Below are 16,746 nucleotides of genomic sequence, written 5' to 3' on the forward strand. Positions count from 1 at the left end.
GAACATTCTCTATTTATGTGCATGCAGATAATTATGCATACACTAACTTTGACCATGAAGACTCACGTTTAAAATAAGAGAAAACAAATGTATAATCACAATCATTGTAAACCTGTTTCATGCTGTCTGAAAAATGTAATCCTCTGAGAGGAACTCTTTAAAATGTTTCAAATAGAAAATCCAAAACCATTACTCGTTTGGTATCAACATGACAAGCATTTTTTTTTTGGTGAAGTTAATTTTTTAAACAAAACCAGAAGTGTTTGATGGGTTACCTGTAATCTGTAATGCAACATGTGCTTTTCTAGAGAAAAACGGTGTATACATAAAATAAATTAGGTATAAAATACGTTCAACTCTTCATTTGTTAATTTACGCAAATGTACAAAGATTTTCTTTTTTTTTTTTTTCTCCCATTTTCTATCCTCTAACATACCCTAAGGCAAAAGTTCATTTATTTGACAAGGGTATATAAGTACTTCCAAGCAGGAAGGAAGGGAGGAAAATGGAAATATTTAGGCACTTTAAAAACAGAACAGCACATCCATTTTGAAACTGACCTAATTTTAAAAGCTTTAAATACTTTCAAAAGATAATTACTTTAATTTTGTACTGAGCATTTTGTGCTGCCATAGCATTTGTATCTGAACAGAAAGGCATGCTACAGATCTTTGCTCTCCCTGAAAACAAACAAGTAAAACCCCCCACAAACCTCAGAACCTTACGCTTTGAGTCAACATGAACCCCCACCACAAAACACACGCACACACACAGCGTAAGCTCAGACAGTAGACTTGTGTAGTTCTATTCCCCTGTAACATCACAGTGGGTTCTAGTTTCTGCCTCAAGAATGTGTGGATACGCTCCCGCTGAGTTACATATTGTGCCTAAACTTGGATCTTTGTAATTCCTAGTGTTTTGACCTGTTATCTATTGCCATTTGTTGGTATTAGTTCTTGTTCACTAAGTCTATGTCTCATTCCTGCAATCCTAGCAATAGTGTAGGAAAAGGATGTTTCTTCACAGAAATTGCATCTCCTCCCTTTTCTTGTCCAGGATAATTTTGTCCCAATATGTCCTTAAGTTAAGAAAGTACAAGAAACCCTCTTGTGAAAAGCAAACGCTTCTTCCAACAGGTGGAAAGATGTCATCAGTACTATCATCTTAAGTTCAGTCTTCAAACATCAAAAGAAAACAAGCGTGCCATGTGCCCACATCATGTCATATTCTGCACATACATTTATAAAAGCAAATAGGAATTCTACAGGCACAAAGTAAGTTTTATATACCACAGAACTAGAGGGCTTCTGGTGAATACATAAGAAAGCTTGTTTGAGAAGGACCACCTATTGTGGAAACGAAGTCTCAGTCACCTCAGGATTAGGAAGGACAGAAGGGAAAATCCATATCAAACTCAGAGATCCAAGCCAACCTAAATTTAGGGATTCAAAGAAACACCCAGCAAATCCCACTAAGTTGCACATGAGCAAGACTGAGGAAGAGACAGATGGGAGAGACTTTATTTTTTGTCTCAGTGGTGCTGCCAATCTGCTACTCTTCAGATTTCTCAAATCATATTCTTTGTCCTGTAGTTGCTACTCCAGTTCTGTTAAAATTTACATGGTTGAACATTTGGAGAAGCAGAGGCAAGCTTTTTTAGAAAACTAACCTTCTGCATCACAAGCACTTATTCAGTATTTACTCTCTGCCACTGAGTGAAACTTAAGGGTTGTGAAATTACATTTTTTTAAACTGATTTGTCACTGAAGTTGGACAAGACACTGCAGATAACTTAATATTTGTTTACATTTTAGCAGTGTCCATTTTTGTAATAGGAATTTGAAAGAGTAAATGTAAAGAGTGCAAAGCAAATCTTTCTATTATTACAATTTTCATGCTTCCCTGGACATAACAGTCAGGCAAGACACACAGTTTGCAAGAATATTTTATTAAGAAAGGAACAATTTCAGCCGTAACTTGTGATGTGGAATAGATGCAGAAAACTGCTAATGTAAAGTCTTGAGAAGGGAGAGGTCACTGAGAAGGTAAACTATCAATTTAGGTTTTAAGAAAGTGGAGAAAGAGGAGGTCACATTATTTTGAGTAAGTTTATTCTCTTTTGAGATAACGCTTTCGGAGACTATCTTCATTTTGAATTAAAATTGTATTCTGAATAGTTTAATGGATAAAAAGCAGTGATTTAACAAAGCTTTCATGATTTAACAAAAGATTTGATGATGGCAAGGTACACTTGATTATTTACTGCATACAGGGCAAGGTAAGCCAGATGCACCAGAAAGGCCCTCCTGATGAGTCACAAGGTTCATAGAGGACCCTCTTTCTTTCTAAATTCCTACTTTGAGGAGTGTAGGTGAGGCTGGACCCAATTTCTTTCCCAAACTTGGTCAACAGTTTGTGTTTGAAGGGTTACATGTGCACAGTTAAAGATATAACCTTAGCGAAGATTACAAAGTTCAACAAGATATTAATCTTTCACCAGGGATCTACTGCAGCAAGGAATCTCTCAACAGCAAGGAGCAAAGGACCTCTGCAGCAGGCATAACCTTGAGAGGCATCATGACTCAAGGGGAGATCCTGCTGTGTAGCCTGCTGCTGTGCAGGAGAGCTAAAAGGGCTCTTGGGCTGCTCACGATTTATGGGGTAAGATGATTTACGTAGTCATATTTGCATACCAACTGCAGACATTAGTTTCTGCCAAATTTGGCTTGAGTGGGACATTGACCAGCACTGTGGTTAGGTGTGTGCATTGCCCTTGGCTATTGTGTTGTCATCTGTCTCCCTCAATTCCACTTTGAGCCAAATGCAGCCATCACAACCAGATGCAGCCCTTAGGACCACCATTGAAGGTTAATGCTTGAGCAGGGTTATGGGAAATAAAGGTCAGTTTGGAGGGATGGTGAGAGGAGGGAGGAAGTACAGTCATATCCCACCTGGAGCCCTGCATTTCACTTTAGGGCCTGCAGCATAAGGAGAACATGGACTTGCTATTGTGTGTCCAGAGGAGATGATCAGAGAGCTCGAGCACCTCTCCTATGAAGACAGGCTAAGAAAGTTGGGGTTATTTAGCCTAGAGTAGGCTCCAGAGAGACCTTAGAGCTGCCTTTCAGTATTTGAAGGGTGCCTATAGAAAAGATGGGGAGGGAGTCAAGAGATAATGGTTTTAAACTAAAAGAGGGTAGGTTTTGATTAGATGTTGGGAAGAAATTCTCTACTATGAGGGCTGTGCAGCACTGCAACGTGTTGTCCAGAATGACACCTCTCTCTGGAAGTGTTCAAGGCCAGGTTGGATGGGGCTTTGAGCACCTAATGCAGTGAAAATTGTCCCTTGCAGGTTGGAACTAAATGACCTCTTAGGTCCCTTCCAACCTAAGCCATTCTATTATTCAGCATCAACTAAAGACAACAGAACGTCAACCATCGTAGAAAATAAAAATCTGAAAAATAAACTTTTGTCAGAGGACAAAGTTGTCCCTCTCACTCATCCACTGCTCCTGTAGGCAGTTCTGGGAAAAGTGTAAATTGGGAGTGGGGATGGTGGTTTCATGGGATGGGAGGAAGAGCAAGAATTACATGTACCCCTTATTTTCTTGGACATTTATGCTGTGCTAACTATGGTATAAGGAGCATTTATATGAAGTTCAAGTTTATTTTAATTCATTGATCTCTGTCCTTCCTCTTCTGAGGCTGAAATAGAACTTAGTTTTTTTTAAACACCTGTTACTAATGCTTTCAACTTCACAGCTTACACATGTAGCTGTTATGAATGTTCACAGAAAGCAAGAGTTCCATGTAGAGGCAGGATTATCAAAAATATTGTATATCACAGTATCACAGATTTCTAGGTTGGAAGAGACCTCAAGATCATCGAGTCCAACCTCCGACCTAACACTAAGTACTCCACTAAACCATATCGCTAAGCTCTACATCTAAACGTCTTTTAAAGACCTCCAGGGATGGTGACTCCACCACCTCCCTGGGCAGCCCGTTCCAATGCTTAATAACCCTTTTGGTAAAGAAGTACTTCCTAACATCCAACCTAAAACTCCCCTGTTGCAACTTTCGCCCATTCCCCCTCGTCCTGTCACCAGGCACATGGGAGAACAGACCAACCCCCACCTCTTTACAGCCTCCTTTAAGGTACCTATAGAGAGCGATGAGGTCGCCCCTGAGCCTCCTCTTCTCCAGGCTGAACAAGCCCAGCTCCCTCAGCCGCTCCTCGTAAGACTTGTTCTCCAGACCCCTCACCATCTTGGTCGCCCTTCTCTGGACTCGCTCGAGCACGTCCATGTCCTTCCTGTAGCGAGGGGCCCAAAACTGAACACAGTACTCGAGGTGCGGCCTCACCAGAGCCGAGTACAGGGGCACAATCACTTCCCTAGCCCTGCTGGCCACACTGCTTCTTATGCAAGCCAGGATGTTGTTGGCCTTCTTGGCCACCTGGGCACACTGCTGGCTCATATTCAGCCGACTATCAACCAATACTCCCAGGTCCCTCTCGGCCAGGCAGCTTTCCAGCCACTCATCTCCCAGCCTGTAGCTCTGCTTGGGGTTGTTGCGCCCCAGGTGCAGGACCCGGCACTTGGCCTTGTTGAACTTCATACAGTTGGCCTCAGCCCATCAGTCCAGCCTATCCAGATCCTCCTGAAGAGCCTTCCTGCCCTCGAGCAGATCGACACACGCACTTAGCTTGGTGTCATCTGCAAACTTACTGAGGGTGCACTGGACGCCCTCATCCAGGTCATCGATAAAGATATTAAAGAGGACCGGCCCCAGTACCGAGCCCTGGGGGACACCACTAGTGACCAGCCTCCAACCAGATTTGACTCCATTCACCACAACTCTCTGGGCCCAGCTATCCAGCCAGTTTCTAACCCAGCGAAGCGTACGCCAGTCCAAGCCCCGAGCAGCCAGTTTCTTGAGGAGAATGTTGTGGGGAACGGTGTCAAAAGCCTTACTGAGGTCAAGGTAAACCACATCCACAGCCTTTCCCTCATCCACCAAGCGCGTCACTTGGTCATAGAAGGAGATCAGGTCCATCAAGCAGGACCTGCCTTTCATAAACCCATGCTGACTGGGCCTGATCGCCTGCTTGCCCTGCAAGTGCCGCATGATGACCCTCAAGATAATCTGCTCCGTGAGCTTTCCTGGCACTGAGGTCAAACTGACAGGCCTATAGTTCCCCGGGTCTACCCTCCGGCCCTTCTTATAGATGGGCGTCACATTGGCTAGCCGCCAGTCAACTGGGACCTCCCCCGATAGCCAGGACTGCCGATAAATGATGGAAAGCGGCTCGGCCAGCTCCTCCGCCAGTTCTTTCAGTACCCTCGGGTGCATCCCATCCGGCCCCATCGACTTGCGCACATCCAAGCTCCGTAGCAGGTCGCCAACCATTTCCTCATGGATAGCGAAGGCCACATCCTGCTCCCCACCCCCTTCCACCAGCTCAGGGCACTGATTAAATCAGAATCACTTTGGTATAAATGCTCTGTGTATGCCAGACCTAGAGAACTCATACAGACTGCTTGTGCATCCCTAGGGAGGTTATGGTCATCACATATAGATTTTATTGGCATCACCATGTTTCTTCACTGATCCACGAACACATACGTTGTGGCCCAGACACTTGTCATTTCAGATTCAGAGGTTTCTGTGCTAATTCTCCAAAGATTACTTATTCTCATACTTAATTCTCCAAAGATTAATTTTAACAAGACTTCCTTGGAGAGCCCTCAATAGAAGATTAAAACCCACACAATTTATTACAAGTATCTGACAGGGTCTCAGGGGAGGGTTTTTTTTTTTTTCCTCTTTTTTTTTCCTCCAGTTATCACAAACAACAGCATTTTGCTTATGCAAAACAACGTGTATTTGCTCAGAAAGGATCTGTACACCCATCCATGCAATGAAAGAGCAGAAATTGTCTAAATAAGCTAACACAACCACATGAACTAGCCACTATTTGAAAAGGAGTTTGTCAACAGTGCTTTACATCATTTCACCATTTCTAGCCATAACAGTACTGACAAAAGACGAGACCCTTAAATACATTCAGCTCCCTTTGTGGAAAGAACAGGATACAGGGTAGAGTCCTCACCTGTATATTTTCCTCCAAAGTGTGTATTTGTGTGCCCAGTGGGATGACATTTTTTGATTTAGCTGTCAGCAAATAGAACTTCATATTGCACTCCTGTCTTTTTGCTTTCTTAGCTGACAGACTGCAGTGAATAAGGGTCATTCTGTCCTTTTTAAAAGCTGTTTGTTTGAATCAAGGTATTTTTCATAAAACCAGACCTGTTCATTATTCATAGGAAGCATATTATAAAGTCTGGCATCATGTTTTGGGACCATCGGTCTTAGGGCAAGCAGATTCATCTCTGCCTCTCATCCTGCCTCTGTACCTCTTCATATCCCTCAAAGCAGAGCAAGGTGCCACTGCTGAAAGAGTGGGAGTTAATAGGGTGGGTCAGTTAAAGGACTGCTGTTGACAAACCTGTTCTTCATTTTTAGCAGTCATCTCTAGTTGCTAAAAAAAGTACCCTGCACTGAATCAGGAGGAAAAAGTATACACTAGAAATGAAAGCTACCCATTAAAAAAATATAACTCAAATCCTTGCCTGTAGAGCATCCAGACATATATTTCTCTGTACCTGAGAGCCAATCTATTGCTTTTTCACAACTTGTCAACAGTGCTCCACACAAAGAGGAGACACGAGAGGAACTTCAGAACATCCAGTCCTGATGGATGCTGTGAATACACAGCCACCCCACATGCACTGTTTAAAAACCTCTTGGATGTGAACTTCAGCAACACTGCAGCAGCTAAGACTGCTTCTGAGGAAAGTTCAAGTTCTTAACAATTTTCCCTTGTAAAATATGTATTATCAGGATTGATTTCAAAAGACTTGTGAAGTCTGGTAATTTCAGTATTTGTGCTGTACATTTTTTGAAATATTGTAAATTTCCTTGGGGGCAATTATTTTCATTTACTTACACTTAAAGATACTCCACTTTTCTGTAAAAATAAAGGAACAGTATTTATCTTAATCTTGCAAAATGTAGTTTGAGCAGGATGATTCTGTTGAGACACTGATAACAATCATAATTCTTAAGATATACGTACATCTGTAAACCTGCAGATAAACATCTATCCACATGTTCTTATATATCAATGTTCATTTTTCCAGTACAGTAGTTTTCTTTATTGCTGAAAAAAAGCTTCACAGCATTTTAAAATGGTTTGTGATAGTTCAATTTACTTTGTTACTTTTTATGTGACCTGCTAGTTTTCATGGGTGCATGTACACGCACATGTGAAAATCTCCCTAAGGTTTTCTAAGGGCACTGTCTGTAGAAAAACACTGCTCAGAAGTCCAGGCTTAAAAAGCCATAAACATCCAGCTTTATCATTTTCCTTCTTGCCCAAGGGCTTCCCTTGTGGTTGATCAAAGCAGTAAAGATCACAGAATTTAACAACCAGTCTAGTCAGGCCTTAAAGAACAAGAACAAAACTTTCAAATAAACAGATCCAGACCATCATCGCACAGACCATGCTACCTGTTCAGAAAGGAAGCCCTGCAGGCAGCTTATATTCAACACATCGTCCTTGGAATAGAGAGGATTTAGTATGGAAACGCTTGGAGAGTGTTAATCCCAGACCTGACATGCAAAGAAAAAAATCTCTAGGTGTAACTAGAATTATTTGGACTATATTCAGTCACAAGAGTTCCCATCAGAAATGTGAATGGAATAAAAAGAACCCATCAAATTCCTGGGCTGAAGAAATGTAGAAACAATATGCTTTGATTTGGTATTACCCTGGGAAATCCTTCTTCATGCCAGTAATGTGGCACAAACTGCCCGCAGTATGGTGTGGATCCTCAATCACCATTTTCAGCAAGTCCATAAGCTAAGTTAGCAAGGAAACAGTGAACTTGGAAAAACAACAACAACAAAAAATTGTCAAAGGACAAGTTTTCAACACGTCAACAAGTTAGTTACAGAGTTGCTGTTTATCAGACCTTTAGAAGCCATTCTACAAAATAATTCTTGAGCTTTTTCCAATCAATCGCAGATTGGGAAAAATACCAATTAATATTCCAAAAATATTAGAAAAGTTCAAATATACCTTGAAGGTATCCCTCTACCTTGCCAGTCTCCCAGGTTTTTCTTTTTAAATCAAGATGCACTTTTTGCAGAAACAGGTTTAATTCTTGTGCCATGCAGCCTTGACTCCATCTCTTGAAACAGTAAGAAGATAAGAAAGTTTGACTTTTAATCAGCTATTTTTCCCTAGACAGGATACATCAAAAATATATTCTAGCTTTTTAATTCATTCTCCCTGCTTTATATTTCCTCATGAACTATGCTAGATTGTCTGCCTTCTGTCTTTCTCCCCTCACTTATATTGCATTTGCTCTTTTTTCACACACAAATCTCATCTTTCCCAGTCTAGCTGATGTACAGAGTTCCAAAAGAAAGGCAAGTAGGACTAGAAAGAGAGCGATAAGCTTCAGAAAGCAAAAAGGGGAGATGGAGTCTCTTCTAAACTGCATGTTCAGTTTCCTATAAGAGACATAAAAAAACCCTACAGCCAGAAGAGTTCTTCAGGCATATATGTAAAAAGATTTGCAAGTCCATGTCCATGGCGCACTATATCATAAGAAGCACCACAGCTTTGTAGTTGCATGACAAAGGCAAATCTTTTAATGTTTCTGACACAGCAACCTTCATGTTTCAAAGGCACCTATTGGTGGTACCTGTACTGGGGAAGGAAATAGAAAAACCCACTGCCTGGAGCTAAATCACCTCCCCTTCCTTCTTATTCACCTCCTCCTCATGTCATCTAGATCTGAATCACTGTACAAACAGCCTGTCTGCCAAGGCAGCACTGATACAAATGTTTTTGCCACCATCTCAGATGCACTCATTCTAACATTTCATCAGCCTCCTGCTACGAGAGTTCCCCGCGTCTTTCACTACCTCCCACCACATTGGCTTCTCCAGGGTCTGAATTCACATCTTCTTACGTGTCTGCCAGCAGAGCGGTGCTTCCTGTATCTTGTCAGTTACCTCGCAAAATTTGACTTCCTGCTTAGTCCCTTTTCTTAAAAAAAAAAAAAAAATCCTTCAGATTATAGCACAGCCTGCCTTGTTGGCATACTGTCTTTTGCATCCTGGGCGTTGTGCCATGCCATACCCCCACTGGTAGGGAATTATTTCCCGGAATCTAGAACAAGTTCAACAAGCTAAGAGAATTACAAAGCTGATATCATTTTTCTTAAGGTACATGTAGCAAAGACAACTGAATAAGTTGCAGGAGACACTTCTACTTACAAACATATACATATTGATTCAGTCTTGATCTGAGACAGACATGATTTTGAACAGGTAAAACTCCACTGTCACAGTATTTATCCTGACTGATTATAATGAAAGCTGACAAGAAAAATAAATACCAGAGGCCACAGGTGTAACTTTATTGCATCATCAAATGGTTCTTATCTCACTTGCTCTACTTTCATATTCATGCAAATGGACCAGCTCCTGTAGACTACCCATGATTTACACCTGAACAAACATCAAAATCAGGCCCAATAGGAGGACAAATTGCCTCTTAAAAGGTGATTTGAAGCTGTCACAGGAGCTAACACTTTTAGCAAACACAGCTCTTTCTATGACTCTTCAATCACAAACTGAAGAAATAACAAGGGAATGTTTCCTGTTGAGCTTAAAAAAATAGTACCTTTAGCTTTTACTCACAAGCAATCTGTTCACAATCCCCTCCCTTGCAGAACACCGCTAAAGGTAAATAACATGAATTGAAAAGCATATAAAAGCACTGCATTATCCAGAAAAAAAATGCAAAATGTGTTTTAATGATGCCAGTACAATGGATACATGACAAAATTCAACTTTTTTTTTGTACCTAGTACCATCAGCTTGCTTCTTATCTTCAGAATATTGCTGTAATAGAAATCTCTCATTTTACTCTCCAGTACTTGCTTGCAGATCTCTGCTCACCAAGGTTTGGCTCCACCTGCCTGTACACAAGGGTCACAGATGTGCGAGCCTTTGAGAGAAATGAGGGAACTACACAAACTGTAGAGTGCTTGTTTACATCCATGATTTTTGTTTAAGCTTTGCAAGCCCGTAAGAGCTCCACACGGATCATCAAGACTTGTGGTTGATTCATGATTGATACAATTTCCTTACTGGGACAGAAAGGCAAGCTAAAGCCTGCAGGAATTTCATGCTGAGTCTTGACAGGTCTGCAAAATGTCTGATAAAATCCTCCACGGAAAATTAAAGCCTGAAGAAGGATGACCTCAGAAATACAGCAATGGAGCCTTAAAGTTATAAGACCTGTACAAAACACCCTTGCCGAAGTCCACAACAGTGGGGGGGAAAAAAAAAAAGTGCAAGAAAAAAAAAAGGCTAAACATTTCTCCAACATGCCAGAGGGTATACGTACAACAGATAAGCCATTTGAATCATTAAGAAGAAAGAAAGGTGTGTTAAGACTTGCCATAAACAAGCGGGTTAATTAAAGCATAAAAAACGTGGAAGAATGGGGCAGTAAGGAAGAATGAAGTAAGTGATGAAGATGATGAGGCCTACACCACAAGACAAATCTTGAAAAATTTCATATATAGAACTTTGTATGAACTGATGCACCTTTGGGTTTCACCTATCAATAGTAATTTCTGTGCTGATATAACTCAAATTAAACTTTTATTAAATGTGTTCAGAACTTTCTATTTTTGCACATACCAGGCACATCAGACTTTCCATAACTGTCATCTAAAGAAGTCTCAGTCCTGAAGTACAATGGGAGAAAAATGCGCACTGTCTGTAGATATATAATACATGATAGCTGATCCCTGTTATAAGATTTATCTTGGACTTCTGGTGACAAGAACAAACCACTTGAGTTTTACTTTTGTGGGTTTTTAAGGTCAATGCATTCCCCTCTGACAATGGATACAGACTTGCTAAGGATAACACAAACTATCAACCTTCTTTTGCCCTTGAATAGATTATGGTTACCTGCCAACTTGTGAATGAACACAAAGTACCCTTCACAGCACAGACAGCCAGTATGCTGAACACATGCCCTCTAAAAAAAACAACTCATTCTAAAACATCAAGTAATTTTATGTCAATATAACCAAGAGATTCGACCATAAATTGAATTTTTGGAACTCTGTCCATAGCTATTTGATATAGATAACTGATTTCATATAGGGAGAGAGAAAGCATTTATATAATGTTTCACAGAAGATGCAAAATACCACACTATATGTATATACACATATTTTTGAAAATGACTTAAAATGTCTAGTTATGAGCACATACCGAAAATTCTGTGCAAGTCCAGAGTTTTTCATTCCTTTTATGTTTTCAGTTACAACATAGTTGTGGCCAAATACCAAATAATCAGGAGTGGAATCCTAAGAATTTGGTTTTATGTATTAATTCACCTGAACTAGGTAACCAGTGCAATTTAGATTTTTGACCACTGCTAGGAATGTCATACATCAAATCCCAATTTATCAAAACATTGCAATGCAGATTTCAAAAATCCTGTGGATAATGTATATTTGACAAGCATGTCTTTGAAAGTACTTTAATCATACTTAAATATCTTTAGACATTGTGCATTTATAGGCCAAATACCTTTTTCTGTGTGTATTTTCTTTCAGATAATACTGAAAGCATATGTTGTGAAGATTTAGCTCATATTTCTACCTTTTAAAAACACTTTTCTAGAGCCTTTTTTTTCCATTATAATTTATACTAAAAATTGAGCTCTCTGCTTAAAAGAAGTAGGTAGGAGGTGGGACTGAGCATTAGGTTAAGTCAGAATGAAAGATCAGCTTTCCACATTGTAAGGAGAACTGAATAAAGGAAATTATTATAAATTATTTGCATTACAATCGCCCCACAGAGCCAGCATGACTGAGAAAACATCGTTCAAAGTTGGCTTTTAGGATTAGAAAACAAAATCATAAGAAACAAATAATTCACAGGATTTGTATATAACATAAAACAAGCTGATGGAATCCCACTTACTCCATTTGCCAGTCACCAACAAGGCTTATATATGTAAAATCACTCCTTAAACAAGGCCTCAATCAGTTGACTTGCTTGTTAATTTTTGAGGAAGGTCAAAAAATGATGTTCAGAAGCAAATATGGTGAGCCTGCAGAGGAACCTAAGTGAAAAAAACATAGGATCAAAGTATTTCAAACTGCAGAAACTCACACACACACCCTGGTTGGAAAGGAACAAAATGGACTAGTTGGTGATAGCAGAATCAGGACAGCCCCAATGTGCAATATAGATCTGTCTGAATGCCAAAAAAAAAAAAAAAAAAAAACACTCAAGTCATTTATTTAACAGCCAACAAGAAAGCTTGAAGAGATTTTCTATGATGAATATTATTGAGCCAAATATAAAACTGGTCAAATAATGAAAAAAACATTCACAGATAATTTCATCATCAATTGATTAAAACAGCTTAGACTGATTTTGTTCATAATTTTTTTTCTGTTCAACAGTTTTGCTGTTCCTTTCATTCTTTGAGCCATGTGTCTTCTATCAAGAATCAAGCAAAACAAAGCAAAATCATTCCCAAACTCTAAAGCTAACATACTAAAAAATGTTAGGAGGTATTTGTGAAAACTGATATAAATCAACTAGTACAAAATCCCACAAGGATGCAGGGCCACACAATTCCTTTCAGTGCATGGGGTAACAAACGTACTTTTAAACTCAACCTCTGTGGAGTTAACACATGTCCTGGATTTTGGAAAAATAAAAATAAAAAAAAAAAGGAGAAAAAAGTTCCTAAATTCACAACTTTCATATCTGTGGCACAAAGAAATGTAAAGACTCTTGCTGCAAAGGCTTTTAAAGCTCACAAAATGAGGTGCCACACAGTTTCTACCACAAGAAGACATAAAAGTCATTCATGAGTGACTGTCGCGCCTTGTGAGAAAGTACAAAGCACTACAGACTTCAAACCAGAAAACGAAACAGAGACCAAACACTCAAAATATTTTTTGCCAGTTAACAGAGACCCAGTGTGACCCAATGCTTGCAAACAGCGTTCAGCTGGCTGCTGGACCTACTATTAGTGCTACGGGATTTTCAGGAATAAGTAGTCAACAACTTCAGGAGGAATCTGGTCCCAATGATAGAAAGAGTTACCAATTACTCCTTTCCCTCAGGGGACCAACTGAAAGCTTGCAGAGACACAAAAGCATTAGGCTGACAGGTGCTGAATACTCAGGAACAAGGGAGAGGCTTGAGAGGCTTACCACCCATTTTGGTGAGATCCACATCACTCTCAGCCAACCCTGTGCTCCAGTTCTGGTGGCTCACAGCAGCCCACCCTGGCTCCCAGACCCTGCGTTAGGCTCTGCAGCCTATCAGAGGGACTGCCCCTAGTGCAACAACTACTGTCTGGCATCGGCTCCGTGTGTCCTCATTCTCTACATCCTCTGATTTATTTAGAAAGTTAGTTGGAAGGAGCTACATCACACCAAGTATTGACCATTAAAGGGTTATCTGGGCTCCATCTATAGCTAATTGAGGAGACAAATTTAACACAAATGATAGGTGACTTGCTCCTGGAAGTATTTCTTGCTTTCTCTAGACTAATAGAGGGTTGCTGAATGATTAACTTCTCAATAAAGTCAAGTGAATTGAATGGGAAGTGTCCTTTTGATTTTTTTATTTTATTTTTTTTAACCCAAGGTGGGGAGAAGTAAATTAGTTTTCAAATTAGAAACACAGCAACACCGGTATCCTCATTGTTCAGACAAAAAGGTTTATACACATACATGGAGACAGACACACACACACACACACACACACACACACACACACAGATAGACCCACACACAGAGAAGCCTTTTGGTTCAGGGCAGCTTTGTAAAACTCCTATGTAGCAGCATTGGTTAGATATACAATTTCTGGCAATATTCCTGCATCATCAACAGCTCTTGTTTAGATGCAGTTATAGCAATCTAACTGAGTTTTTGATGGCGTCACTGCCTTTGTTTAGCAATCAAACATAAATGACTTTAATAGTAGGGGTTTTGGCAGGTATAAAGTGCTTTTGCTACACAGTGCTGACACTACTGCTATGCTGGTATGTATTTTATCCTGAGATTATAAAAGACAGAACCAAAGAAGTAGGATGAAAAACTGTATCACAGTAGGGGGAAGCGGATCTGGACTCATTCATGGGACTAATTCCTTCTATTTTTCTTTTGTGACTTACATTTAATGATAAGATTTCTTTCTGAGGAGTGTCTTCTACTCCCTTTCTTTTCTTTGATTCTGGGAGAAAATCACAACCACACATCTCTTGTATGAAACTCTGAAAGAACATTTTAAAGTTATTCAAAATAAAAGGGAGTTGCTAAAACAGCCAGATTGACAGTGTTAGTTTTCAAAGACTTTATTTTTTATTTCATTTTTGCCCTTGAACAGACAGTGATTCAAGTTCCTCAGCACTAGCTTACAAATACAAAGATCTGCCTGGGCCAATTGAAGGAGTAAAAGACAACTGTCTGTTTTGCAGCAGCTTTTACTGCTGGTGCAATATGAACAAGAAGGAACTGGAAAACCACCACCACACACCCTGCCTCACACACCAGCCTGGACATTGTTCAACCACAAGACCTCGTCCTGGAAAATGTCGTCGTGCTATTCTCAAGTGTCTTACTAGCAACAACCCTGGCACACACTAGGCCTCTTGCTGGTCATTCAAAGACATTACACGTACACCAAAATACTTTCCTTGGGAACTTCAACACAACAAGAGCAGGCAGGAGTGAGGAGGGACTAGGCACTCTCCTCCCACCTGGAACAGGGCTGCCTGTGCCACATCAAAACCTGAGAAGTATCAAGAATGTGGGGTTGGGGGGCGGGGGGGGGGGGGGGTGGCGGGAACAGCAACCTACTACAAAGACATTACACAATGAAAATTCAGTCCAGAGATGCCAGGAGACAGCTGCTGTTAGGAAGAAACTTAATGCCTCACTTTCCGGAAAACCAATGGTAAAGTGTTTGTCATCTTCCTTATCTTTGCAAGTGGGTTCCCATGGGATTCATTTCAGTGGCTAATATGTAGGATAAACTGAACCAAACCAAAGTTTAGGTCACAAGACCCACAACCAATGGACTTTTGTTTTCCAGATAGTTTCCCAGTTTCATCTGTGAGTAAAACAGGCACTCTGCAGAGCACAGCTGGCAAAGGACTACTTAATAATGTACGTAATTAATAAAAGTGCAATACAAGGCCCATGGCTGTTTTCACTAATGAAAGTAGTCCAGCTTGCTTCAAGAGCAAGAGGCCGTCTTCAAGAGACAAAAACATCCCCTAAAGATACCAAATACAATTCTGGCTGTCTGTTTTGTTTGCACACAAATGGATGAAAGATAAAGGGGTTGTTCATTCAGCCATGAATTATACACCCCCCACCCTTCACAGAACTTTAAATATTTTTATTAAATTGACTTTCAAACAATGCAACAAGGACTTAAAAATACCCTTTTTCTGAAGGTTTGCACCAAAAAAAAACAAAATTAAAAATAAAAAAAATTGGAGAAGCAATCAATCTAGGCATCTGCTAGAAGAGCAGCAATGAAGAGCCTAGCAGATATTAAAGATCCAGGTAATCTAGTCCCTGCTCTTGTGAGCCCTGCAAGGTACAGAGAACACTGCTGAAATCAATTCTTTATTCAACAGATGTTTTTAAATCACAAAATAAGTGGTGATTATATATACTATGTCCTTTTCAGAAAGAAGTTGATTTTTTTCCTCCTTATTTCCTTTTTACAAAGTGGGTACAAAAAGCCTAGCTCCATCCAGTTTTTAATATGACACATCTGTGTACTCAGAAAGCTGAAAACATTTCTTGCAAAGCTACACAAAGAAAAAGCACAGAATCAAACAAACCCAAGCTGAAACAACATAACAGTTTAAAACTCAGTTTTGATTTATTTTTCCTGATTGCTCAGGCACTGAGACGTCAGCACAGAGACAGATTTCTGGTGGAAACTCGTTCACCATTAGACAAATGTTTCTAAATGCATATAATCAAGATTTTCCACAAAGGGAGTACTTGCTGGACTTACAGGAGACTATTTTAGCAGTCTCTCCATTTACAGTCAAAGAAAAAAGAGCAAAAGTCAGCTCCCACATTTTTACTCAGAATCCTGCATTTTACTTTGGAGTTTGTCTTCCTTTTGTGCACCTAATCTGCAAATGATTTCCATTCTAATGAACAAGCTTGGTCTTCAGGGTATCTTCATCTACAACTTGTGGTACCTGCTAGAGTGGAAAACATGGATTATTATCAATAAGCCTGTATTTTGCTACATTCCTGGCTGTGACCCTCACCTATAACTTTATATGCCATGAGAAGCTTGTGAAATCCTGTGCAGAAAGGATGGGACATGCATTTTAAATTGTATGGTAATTAGTTCGTAATACCCTCCTTTGGCTCTTCTCAGTCATTGTTTCCTTCCAGTCTGCTACCGTTGTAAGTGCTCATCTATTAAAATTCAAATTAGTGAAAATTGCTTCATGAATATGTTTTTTGTTGTTGCTGGGTTTTGTTTTTAGCATAGAGAGTTTCCTTCGCTGCCACACTTTCCAGTAAAGCATGGTTATGCACAGTACCGCACATATTTGGAGTTCACAGGAAC

General features: G+C 40.0%; 1 protein-coding gene across 20 annotated transcripts in view; it reads right to left on the reverse strand.

The window, feature by feature from the left end:
* LOC308188017 (uncharacterized protein) overlaps positions 1-16,746 on the reverse strand; it is a 625,739-nt gene that overhangs the window by 529,496 nt on the left and 79,497 nt on the right. Inside the window, exon 4 of one of the 20 annotated variants that reach the window (XR_013945089.1) lies at positions 15,865-16,369. The exons of 17 other annotated variants lie outside the window; for them this stretch is intronic. The gene's annotated coding sequence lies outside the window, so the exon portion shown is untranslated. Of the gene's footprint in view, positions 1-15,864; positions 16,370-16,746 lie in introns of those variants that run through there. 2 more of the 20 variants (XR_013945090.1, XR_013945091.1) reach the window with 2 other exon arrangements.

The sequence above is a fragment of the Anser brachyrhynchus genome (genome assembly GCF_964034855.1).
Source record: "Anser brachyrhynchus genome assembly, chromosome: 1".
Lineage (NCBI taxonomy): Eukaryota > Metazoa > Chordata > Aves > Anseriformes > Anatidae > Anser > Anser brachyrhynchus.